Source organism: Lolium perenne, chromosome 6, assembly GCF_019359855.2.
Source record: "Lolium perenne isolate Kyuss_39 chromosome 6, Kyuss_2.0, whole genome shotgun sequence".
Classification (NCBI taxonomy): Eukaryota; Viridiplantae; Streptophyta; class Magnoliopsida; order Poales; family Poaceae; genus Lolium; species Lolium perenne.
The window spans coordinates 101,711,102-101,723,103 of NC_067249.2; positions in this window are offsets into that span (position 1 = coordinate 101,711,102).

The following is a 12,002-nucleotide window of genomic DNA, read 5'->3' on the forward strand; positions in this document are numbered from 1 at the left end:
GGGCGATGGTGTGGAGCGGCGGCGGCATGGCGGGAAAGGTGCGGTGTGTTGCTCATTTCCTCACAGAGAACAGAGAAAAGAAAAAAAACGAAGAGGAAGACGGTGGCGGCGCAAGGGAGGGAGAAAGGCTTGGGTTTCCAGGGCTCAGCCTCGGTGGGAATCAAAGGAGGAGGGGGTTTCGAGGCGCGGTGGGTGCGGTGGTTGAGTGGAGGACCAGAAAGAAGGTACCCCTTCGTTGCGGGCTAGGCCAAGAAAGAGAGGAAGATAGGTGGGCCGCGGCTGGGCTGGCCGGTGGAGAGGAGAGAAGGCCATATTGGAGAGGAAGGAGAGAGGCCTGGGGAGAGAAGGAGAAGAGGCCAGATAGAGGGAGAGGCCCAAGGTTAGGGTTTTGTTAAATGAGAAGACAAGAGGAGGTTTATTATAAGAACCATATTAGAGGGAGAAGCACAAATAATTTTATTTAAAAATAATTTTTATTTGATAAATCTTGTGGATGATATGATGCATGATGCATGATGATGCATAAAAGAAAAACAACAAGCAAATCTATTAGGGGTACTACCCTAAGCCGTTACATGAAGGATCACATTGTATAATGATTTTACCGAGAAAGTGACATCTACATGAAAATTCCATCTAAATTCGTCTGGTTCAGCCGATAGTTGTATATCTCCTAGCCGGTGAATTAGGAAATTCCATGCCAATAGCCTTTGCCCAAGCAAGACCCGTCTGAACGTCACATTCGGAGGTGGGGTAGCCATTATCGTGGCAATGGTATCACCTTTATGATGAACAATATTATACAAAGCAGAATACTGTTCACTTAAGGGTGCATTGTCTAACTAATTGTCTTCCTAGAATCGTATCTGCGCTCCATTCTTAATCGAGAAAGTACCATAGCGAAAAAAGACATTTTTTGTCACCATGAGACCAGCCCAGAAGTGCGAATCTATAATATCCCAGGTAATGGGGTTACAAAAATAGAGGAAATATAAGTGTGCATTGCATTCATGCATAGAAAATCTGGGGAATTTTCGCGCTTTAAAGTAAAACAGTCACAGTAACTGAAGTTTCACTTGACCTTGGTGGAATTGAAGTAGCTCATCAAGTCAAGCGCTATAAACCTCAATGTGACTTTGCTAAAACCTTGTTTTGGGTAGAGATGATTTGATCTAAGGGGTTAGATCAAATGGAACTAATAATCAACACAACAACACTTTACTCAATGATAAATTGCTTGATCTTATTAAAGATCATAACATGGTATTCCTTGCCACAACATATGAACATACATCTACTTGGAAAACAAGTAACAATAAATGGAAAAACTATTCTTGACTAATCTTTTCCATGTCTTAAACTAATCCTTGATCCTACCATGAACCTCATGGTATTCATTCCATTTCAACATTGGAATAATAACAAGGAGATCCACTCAAGAAATATAATTCTTCTCTATTCCAAATAGTTATACATCAAACCTAGAGAGGTGAGAGTTCTATTATAATTATTAGAGAAGCAATAACAAACATGTAGCTAAACCTTGGATATACATCCAAGTATTCAAATCACCATCTTTAAGATTAACCCTAGGATCTTATTCAAGGCATTCCTTAGAGAGAGAAACCATTTATATATGTTAACCATAGATATTGGTGACCACATCATTCTCTATGGAGCCTAACCTTAGGTTAGTATTAGAGTCCTTCCCCAAATGATAGAGAAACCACTCATACCAATCTTAGCTTTACCTATTTAAGAATAAAGGACAACCTTTGAACTAAAGTATTAATAGATTAACCATTTCATCTTGAAGTGGTGAGATAACCAAATATCAATAAAATTATATCCATGAATTGATGAAGTAAAGTAGTAACTAATCTAATTAAGTTATCTAGGTGGAGAATTAACCTTCTCATACCTAATTAGATCTTGTGAGTACACCATAAACCCTAGAATAATTATTCCTATGAAAGAGAGCTCAAGCTATGGTGTTACACTCAAGTTAGTTAAGGCAACACTTGAATTTGAAGGAGGGAATTATCCATATAAAACCAGATGATTATATCATCATTGCTTAAGTAGAACCCTAACAGAATATCTCAGGCATTCTCCTGGGATATAATCTATAGAGACAACCATAGCCATGTCCACCCAAGAAACTATAAGAGAGATATTATACCTTAGTTGATCAAGACAATGCTTGATCATAGAAGTGAGAAACCTATTAAATGAGAGATACCTTTGGAAGCCAAACCTTGATCATTATAAATTGAGTGATGATCATAAACCTTAAGAACTTGAGGTAAAGACCTTAAGAACAAGTTGATCATGTTTAATCCATGATCAAATCTTGGAGAGATATGAATACCAGTTAAACCCTAGAGGGTTAAACAAGTATAATATAGCACATAAAATCATAGGGGAGACTAAAACCCTGAAACCATTTCCAATATATCAAGTGGAGAAACAACTGAATAGAAACAAACCTTATATGGTCCAGCCCTATATCAATCCAAATGATCTTGGATTGAATCATCCTATGTGTGGTGAGGAAAAGCAAACCTAGCCAGAGTAATATGGTGTTAAGTCACATATAGAACCTATGCCCATATTTCCTATTAACTTGTGAATTATTTGATAATATCACAAGTCAAACCCTAAACCATATCTCAATCTTAGTTTGTGCATCACTTGGGTGATCACAAATGTAAACCTAATTTACATTTGAGGTCCAAACCATATGCCCTTAGGTGATTATCATTAGAACCCAAGTATTACTCACAAACTAAATCTTATGCTTCAATTATTAAGCATAAGAAACACCTAATGCTAAGTTCCATAATAAAAACCCCTGTGTGGTGAATAACCACTCATATCAACCATTTGACTTAATAACCAAGACCCAATAATGAGGAGAGTAATACCTACTCTAAGTATTTCAAGGTGTTATTAAAATAATAGTACAAGTATTAAACTTGAAATAGAATTAAGATAAACCTCACAAGACCTTAATAAATAAGTGTTCACATAAATTCATGTGTAAGTGACCAACATTCTCAAATGAGAGATCAAGTCCTTAAATATTTTAGCACATGAAATCATGCCACTTAGTCACTTACTTAATAGAACTCCATAAACAAGTCTTACTTGGTGACTTGTTTTTTTACAAAGTAGTACCCAATAAAACCCTACATATCATCAAATAAGAATAATATCACCTTGGAAACTACTTTGAGTCCTTCCAAGATGATATTCAAATTCATGCCATATGGGTACCTAATTCCAATAATAATAATAAAACCAATGTTATAATATCACATTAAATTTGCAAATACACCACTCAAGACTTTGCAGTACCCTGGACTAATCTTTGTATGAGTTAAAATGAGCAAGACCTGCACAATAGGAAATAATTCAAATCTGAATTTAAAACAGAAATTAAAAACAGAAATAACGACAGAAAAAGAAAAGAGTGGAGAAAAACTCACCTGGACTCACCTGGATGTAACAGCCCAGCAAACAGCCCGGCAGCAGCCCAACCGAAGCCCAGCAACTCCAATCCAGCCCGACCCACGTAACCATTCGTATAAAAAAGAAGAAAAACACCTTCTTCTTCTTCCCTGAGATCGACACGGAGGAGGAGCTCACCGGACATGTCCTCGTCGCCGATAAGGACGACCCTGGACGCCTAGACCATGCCCAACATTCGATTGAAGTTGCTCCGCGTCCGTATGATCCGTTTTCGCCAAGATTCGCGCCCAGGACACGACCTCATCTCCGTTTACATCCGGGCCACTGCCGCCAGCGAGACGCCGAGTCCAGCCTCGCAATGCACCATAAAGACCACGATGAGCTCCGCCGTAGAACCCTAGTGCCTCTCCGTCCACCCAATTGCCCTCCGGCTCTCCATATTTTTCGCCACCACCTCACAGATGTCGCCGGTGTCAAGCTTGAACTCGTCGGAGGAGGCCACCCTAAGGACCCTTAGGTAGGCCGCGAGAAGCGCATGGGTGTGAGGATCACCCTGGTATAAGGAATCGCGAAGGGGCATCCTCAATCGTGCGAATTTGAGTTTTCCCTTTCCACGGTGTTCGTCGGATTCTTCATCGGAGAGGTCGTCTCCGACCACCACTGCCTTCGGCGAGCCTTCTACAAACTCCACGGTGAGCTTGCGCGTCGATTGCATCCTTATATCCTCCCTGGCATGCACCATAGCTCGGTTTCGTGGTGTCGCCGGTGATGCCCCGCCGCGGGGGAGCTTGCCGGCGATGCTCTGGTGCGTTTCTCGAGAGGCCAACACCACCACAGGGTTCGTCTTGTCGAGAGGATTCGTTAGAGCCCAGCCACGCATCTGGGGAGGCCGTAAATCGGCGGCGCCGTCCCCAGGTGACCACCGGCGTTTAAACGCCGGCGTGGTCAACACGTCCGGTCAGCCTTGACCAATCGCCACTTGCGTGGCAGCTGACGTGGACTATGGTCCACCAATCAGTGACACGGGTAGAGCCCCAACCGGTACAATTAGCCTTTTCTATTTAAATAAAAATCCAGAAAAACTGCTGCAACTTCAAATAAATCTAGGAAATTCAATTTAACTCAGAAAAATTAAAATAAGATATAAAAATTCTTCTAAAAGAAAAATATATCCAATAAAAATATAAAATGAATTTTTATTTTTAATAAAAATTCACTTATTTAATACTTGTTAATTAAGCCTTTAATTTTAATTCCAAATTCAATTAAAATTCAATAATTAAGAAAAACTTCTAAAATTAATAAAAACTAGTAAGCAAATTAGGAAAATATTAAAACTAATTTTCGTTTGCTTATAATTTATTAAATCCTTAATAGGAGGATTTAAACCCTTAATTATTAATTCTTTAAAAATAAGAAAATGTCAAATCCAATATTATTTTTAATTCAAAGTTATTAACTTCAACTTTATAATGAAGTTATCAAGCTAATAACTATATGGTGATTAAGAAACCCTAATTCCATATTGAATAAAGAACACAACCTCATAATTGTATGTGAAACCCAAAACCCTAATTCCACTAGAAATCCTAGCTCCACTATTTCATGTGAACTCCAAATTATTTCCAAACCTAAACCCCAAGTTAACATGAGATCATGTTACTTCATTAGTAGTTATAGATCCATAATTAGCAGCTAAATGCTTACCTAGTTCACATAAAATATAGGAACCCTAACACTAACAATTTAACATCCTATTTATGTAAACTCAACAAACCAAGATAATCAAGTAGGGTTAACCAAGTGTAAACCCTAGATCCTATTACCAAGAATCTTATCCTTACTCATCCTTAATTAGCATCACACCAATGTGATGAACCTCAGGAGCAACTATACCAAAACCTGAGCATTACCTAACCATGTTCCACTAAACCCTACTAGTGTGAGATACTTATGAACCATCCTATTTAGGAACCACTCATTCTCTACTTAGAGATCCAATAGCTAATACAAGGCAACCTCAACCTTAATTGTTACACTTCTTATTATTTAAGAAGTATGTTCTTCAAAAGTTATTCTTTTGAAGTAAATTAGAATAAGTCATCAACCTTGCCTAACAGGACCTATAAAACCTAACTATCTATTACCACTATGCTATACCACCATGATAGCAACCAATAATAGCTTAAGATAATTATGCTTCACTAAAACCACACAAGCCCTAATTATTGATAGATCCAACTTTGTTGGGATCCATCTACTCTTTACCCTAGAAACTAGTTGGAACCCATAATAAACCATAGGACTCCACAAACCTGATTATTATACTTGTCCTTTATTAAAGAACATGTTCTTCAAAAGTTATCCTTTTGAAGAATATAATAATCAATCATTAACCATGGCATATAGTGCTAAAACCAACCACTATTCATTACATGTTAGGATTACACCAAATCTTATTGTTGTGTGCTATTAATGCTATTGCTATGATATATTGCAACACATGTTTATGATACCAAGTAATCACACCTGAATAAGAACCTTGTTTGTGAAACACTCTAAAAGTGCAACACACCCTGAACTAATCATTACCACTCACTAATCCTAAATCATCGGGGTTAGATCACGCTTAGAGCGATTGCATCTCATACTTATGCATTATTGCATCCTTGCCAATCTTTTAAACATCGTCCTTACCAGACGATGATGCTATTTCAGAATTTGGAGTTATTACGTATCGAAGACCTTGCCTGCATAATCTTGCAGTCAAGAAAGGCAAGTTCATCACTTGCTCATGTCATTTGAGTATCTTTATCAAATTACTTGCAAAGTACTATGGTTATCACTATTGCATAAAAACCAAAACCACTATTTTCATAACTATGAATATGACTATGTGGTGGGCAATGGAACCATGGATTGTGTTGATATGGTGGAGGTTCCATTGCAAGGGTTTATATCCATCTAGGACTAAACAACAAATGTCGTCCAGTGATTCTTGTGCCGTAATACCCGTGTTAACCATAAGATCCGGAGTGGGACGGAGTAGTCAAAAGTGTTTCCACCTCTCGTTCATCAACGGATGCGCTTTACCGTAGACACTTGTATCTGTCGGGGGCGAGCGGTAGGCTGGGGAAGCCTTAAGTCCCCACGGCATTGTCCGTAGACACTTGTCGCCCGAAGAACAAGCGGTAGGCTGGGGAAGCCTTAAGTCCCCACAGTATTGCGGTCTATGATGGGTTGCAGCTACCGGCGTAGGAATGTATGGTAGAGCCCTGCATTGGCGTCGTGGTCGGGGTCCACCCTGAAATCTATGGGAATAATGGGACCGGCGTGGACCCAGGGTCGGGGCATGCAACAAAGGGTGGGTGTTCGAGGTAGCGGAGGAACATGATTGGCTAGACCTTATACCGGGCCTCACACCATAGGAAGTGTGGACGGGGAATATGCCCGGTTGGCACCAAGGTTAAGATCTCTTATGGGTAAAGCAACACACCTCTGCAGAGTGTAAATAACCGTGACCTGTCACTCCCTTTGTTCGGGATATGGAGGCTATGACGAACGCGGCCGGAAAGGAGCTCCATGAAGTTCTAGTAAACCGGTGAAGGCTGACAGACATAGTTCTTCTGAATAAAAGCAACCTTTTGAAGAAATGGTTATGAAAACCTGCATTGGTATTAGATTTTCTAGTCTAATGCCGTAGCTAGTGCATTAAACACCTCTTTCCTATAATGAACTTGTTGAGTACGCTCGTACTCATCCCACTCTTAAATCCCCTGCTTAGATATGGAGGCATCAAAGGAGGATCTACAGTGCAACTCGAAGGCCGAGAAGTCACCAACTACTTCAAGAGACAGGAACCTGTCAGAGGAGTCAGATACCACATCCAACAAGGAGAAAACCTAGCTTAGCCATAGAAAGGAATTAGCTTCCTAAACCTAGCTCCTATTTAGCTAGAATCTATTCATAGCCCCTATAGCTAGTTAAATACTCTACAAATAGAGTTCGTGATAAGACTAGACTACGAGTCGTTCTTATGGAGTTTATTTGCAGATTTACCTCAGTGTAAAGTAGGAGGGTGTGCTGATCTTATGTAACAGAGTCTGTATGTAATTCTATAGACATGCCTTGGACCCGCATATGTTTCTGTTGTACCACTCTGAGCGATATAATACTAGTGGAACGGTGTTTCATTGGTGTTATATCAGACTTGCATACTACACCATGCAGTGGTATGCCGGGTCACCACAGTTGGTATCAGAGCAAATGCTTTGACCCTAGGATTAAAACCCTTTAAAGGAGACCTATAGGATTGGTAGTGTCTATAGGGAGTTGTCTTAGTTAAACCAAATATTTTTATGACTTGAGATGGGTATTCACTTGAGAATAATCCTGACACACTTGAGTCAACATTTCTTAGCTATATTTCCTAAGTAAAGTTTGTTAGTTAATCCCAAGTATGTAGTATATCATTAAGACCCTAAAACAATAGATGAGTAGATCACAGTTGGTACACAATACATGGTAGTCCAGACAGAGGATACAACCATAAGGAAGATATCCTATTGGAAGATGTGTATCAACATATGTTATGGTCAAGTAAGAGATATCTAGACCTGTAATAGGAGTAATATCAAGTGATGAAGATAATTAAGATATCCTAATAGAAAATGTAGATCAAGTTAAGTAATGAGTAAGTTAATTATCCAAACTAGTAAAACAACTGATAGTAAGTGATAAAAATAAATTATATGAGGTAGTATAGACCATGATGAGTCAATCATGGGAAGTAAGGAAGAGAGATAGAAATAAAATATGCCTACTTAAATGGGAGAGATAGAAATCATATATGACCCACCTGAAAATCATTATGTGATGGAATAGAACATCATAAACATTTAGGAGGAGAACAATAAGAAGCCAGACAATAGTGCAAGAACTGTGTTCCAAAAATATGGGAAGTGTGCCAAGCACATCATGACCATAGTCTTAGGATAGAAACACTTGGAAGTATAGGAACTATGCTCTAATAGTTAGGAGTAATTTAGAGTAGCTATATTAGAATCTAGAGATAGCATGTAAAGTAGTCCTCAACAAAATGGAAGTTAAGTTAGTACTTCCAAAGAAAATTAGGTTAATCTTAACTATCTTAGACCACTTTGTTTCAAGTTTATCTCATTGCAATTGTGCAATTCAGGTAAATGTCAAGACAAATAGTAGAATGCCAACTATATGTGCTTAGTATCACGATATAAACCTATCTTATGTGGTGTTATATACTACACATCAGAGCCTGATGTTAGAGATGTCTTATTCAACTATTATCTTCAGGCTTATGATGGTGTGTATTATATGCACAAAGCTGAATCTTCTTGGATTTTATTGGATTTTCATTGTTTGACTAGATCCATACATGAAGTTTGACGTTGATATGCAAATGCATATTGCAATATCAAGTCCTTACTTGATGCTATAGATCTAGAGGGTAATGGTATTCGTGTGAGGAAGTGATGAATTCTGAAGATTCTGAAGACAAGATGAAGGTTCATCAGAAGAAAGGAGTAAAGTTGTGGGAAGCAACCACAATATTCAAAAGGAAGTACCAATCAAAACTCATGCTTTACCTCAACCGAGGAGTACTTTAGTACATAAGAAGCATGAAGGTGAGAAATCTGGTGATTATGGTGAAGCTCAAGCAGATCCATAGTCATTATAGAAGAGGGAATGCATGGGAAATCACTTAGGATACTATATTCATAGTGTCAGCTAGTGGTTTTCTTGCAAAATAAACCCTAAAGAAAGGAAGATGACCTATGAAACCGTTGAAAATATAAGAAGACCATAGTTGATATCAGAAGACCACAATTGGTATAGGATCAATACTGCGAGATAAAGTAGAGAATGTCTCGTCCAGTTGATCAAAACCTATAATAGAGTAACCTTTTAGATAACAAATAGCCACCATTGGTATCAAGTAGTCCAAAATTGGATTATTTGTACCAAGAAGTTGTTAACAAATAAAATTTTGTTAGCCAAATAGAAATGACCTATAATCATTTAGTCGAAGGATTCATGTGGGATGTCCACAAATTGAGTGGATACACCACAAAATTCTTCGCAAGACCTTAGAAGTAGTACAAACCATAAGCTAGACATAGAACAATATTCTAACCATAAATCCAATGGTTGGAAGAAAAGGAGTTGAAGACCATAAGAAAACTCTAAGGGGTAGAGTAAAGATTGAGTTGGATATACAATTACTCAATACTTTAAGCTAGATCGAAGCAGAAGGTCTGATCTGAGAGGAAGTTTGATCTTATTTTCATAAGATTAACAAACACTACTTTCAGAAAGATGTCAGACTAGAAGCCGAGGTGCATACCTCGAGGAAGTAAGAAGTGGACTATAACTTGAGAAAGTGAGTAAAATTTACTCAGAAGTACGGAAGCTCAAGTAAACTAAGTTTAATGAAGTTGGACGAAGGAATTACCGTAGACCAATAAAGCCCAAGATGGTCAAAGAATGAAGAAGATTGAACATACCAATATCAAAGACTAATAGAATGATTCCTTTCATGGAACCTAAAGAACACAAAATATTTATAGGTATGAACTATAAACCATGATTGGATGGACTAAATGAGTCTAATCCATTCTCAGAGGAATAAACCACCATGATCATCTCCATATTAAGTACCTTACTAAGTACCATTATTGCAGTTTTGGTAGTAAGGGAAAACAAAGACCTATTTTATCAAATAGGAGAATGTTATCCAATTAGTCCTCAATTAAGACTGTTAGGACAAGAAGAAGTCCCAATCATTGAATCTTCAATGAGAAATGAAACAAGCTTATAGAGTTGGAAGAAACCAAAGAATTAAGGTAAGAGCCATGGTTCAGAGATAAACCCTAATGGATTCCAGGAAGAATCTGGACAAGGGATATATTCAATTATATCTAGTGAGATCACCACGGAGTTCGAGAGAAGTCGAAGTCTGCATAAGTTAGAACCACACTTCGGAAACGTGAGAGAGTTCAAACTTCGAGGATGAAGTTTAGTTTAAGGGGTAGAGACTGCAATATCCCAGGTAATGGGGTTACAAAAATAGAGGAAATATAAGTGTGCATTGCATTCATGCATAGAAAATCTGGGGAATTTTCGCTCTTTAAAGTAAAACAGTCACAGTAACTAAAGTTTCACTTGACCTTGGTGGAATTGAAGTAGCTCATCAAGTCAAGCGCTATAAACCTCAATGTGACTTTGCTAAAACCTTGTTTTGGGTAGAGATGATTTGATCTAAGGGGTTAGATCAAATGGAACTAATAATCAACACAACAACACTTTACTCAATGATAAATTGCTTGATCTTATTAAAGATCATAACATGGTATTCCTTGCCACAACATATGAACATACATCTACTTGGAAAACAAGTAACAATAAATGGAGAAACTATTCTTGACTAATCTTTTCCATGTCTTAAACTAATCCTTGATCCTACCATGAACCTCATGGTATTCATTCCATTTCAACATTGGAATAATAACAAGGAGATCCACTCAAGAAATATAATTCTTCTCTATTCCAAATAGTTATACATCAAACCTAGAGAGGTGAGAGTTCTATTATAATTATTAGAGAAGCAATAACAAACCTGTAGCTAAACCTTGGATATACATCCAAGTATTCAAATCACCATCTTTAAGATTAACCCTAGGATCTTATTCAAGACATTCCTTAGAGAGAGAAACCATTTATATATGTTAACCATAGATATTGGTGACCACATCATTCTCTATGGAGCCTAACCTTAGGTTAGTATTAGAGTCCTTCCCCAAATGAGAGAGAAACCACTCATACCAATCTTAGCTTTACCTATTTAAGAATAAAGGACAACCTTTGAACTAAAGTATTAATAGATTAACCATTTCATCTTGAAGTGGTGAGATAACCAAATATCAATAAAATTATATCCATGAATTGATGAAGTAAAGTAGTAACTAATCTAATTAAGTTATCAAGGTAAAGAATCAACCTTCTCATACCTAATTAGATCTTGTGAGTACACCATAAACCCGTAGAATAATTATTCCTATGAAAGAGAGCTCAAGCTATGGTGTTACACTCAAGTTAGTTAAGGCAACACTTGAATTTGAAGGAGGGAATTATCCATATAAAACCAGATGATTATATCATCATTGCTTAAGTAGAACCCTAACAGAATATCTCAGGCATTCTCCTGGGATATAATCTATAGAGACAACCATAGCCATGTCCACCCAAGAAACTATAAGAGAGATATTATACCTTAGTTGATCAAGACAATGCTTGATCATAGAAGTGAGAAACCTATTAAATGAGAGATACCTTTGGAAGCCAAACCTTGATCATTATAAATTGAGTGATGATCATAAACCTTAAGAACTTGAGGTAAAGACCTTAAGAACAAGTTGATCATGTTTAATCCATGATCAAATCTTGGAGAGATATGAATACCAGTTAAACCCTAGAGGGTTAAACAAGTATAA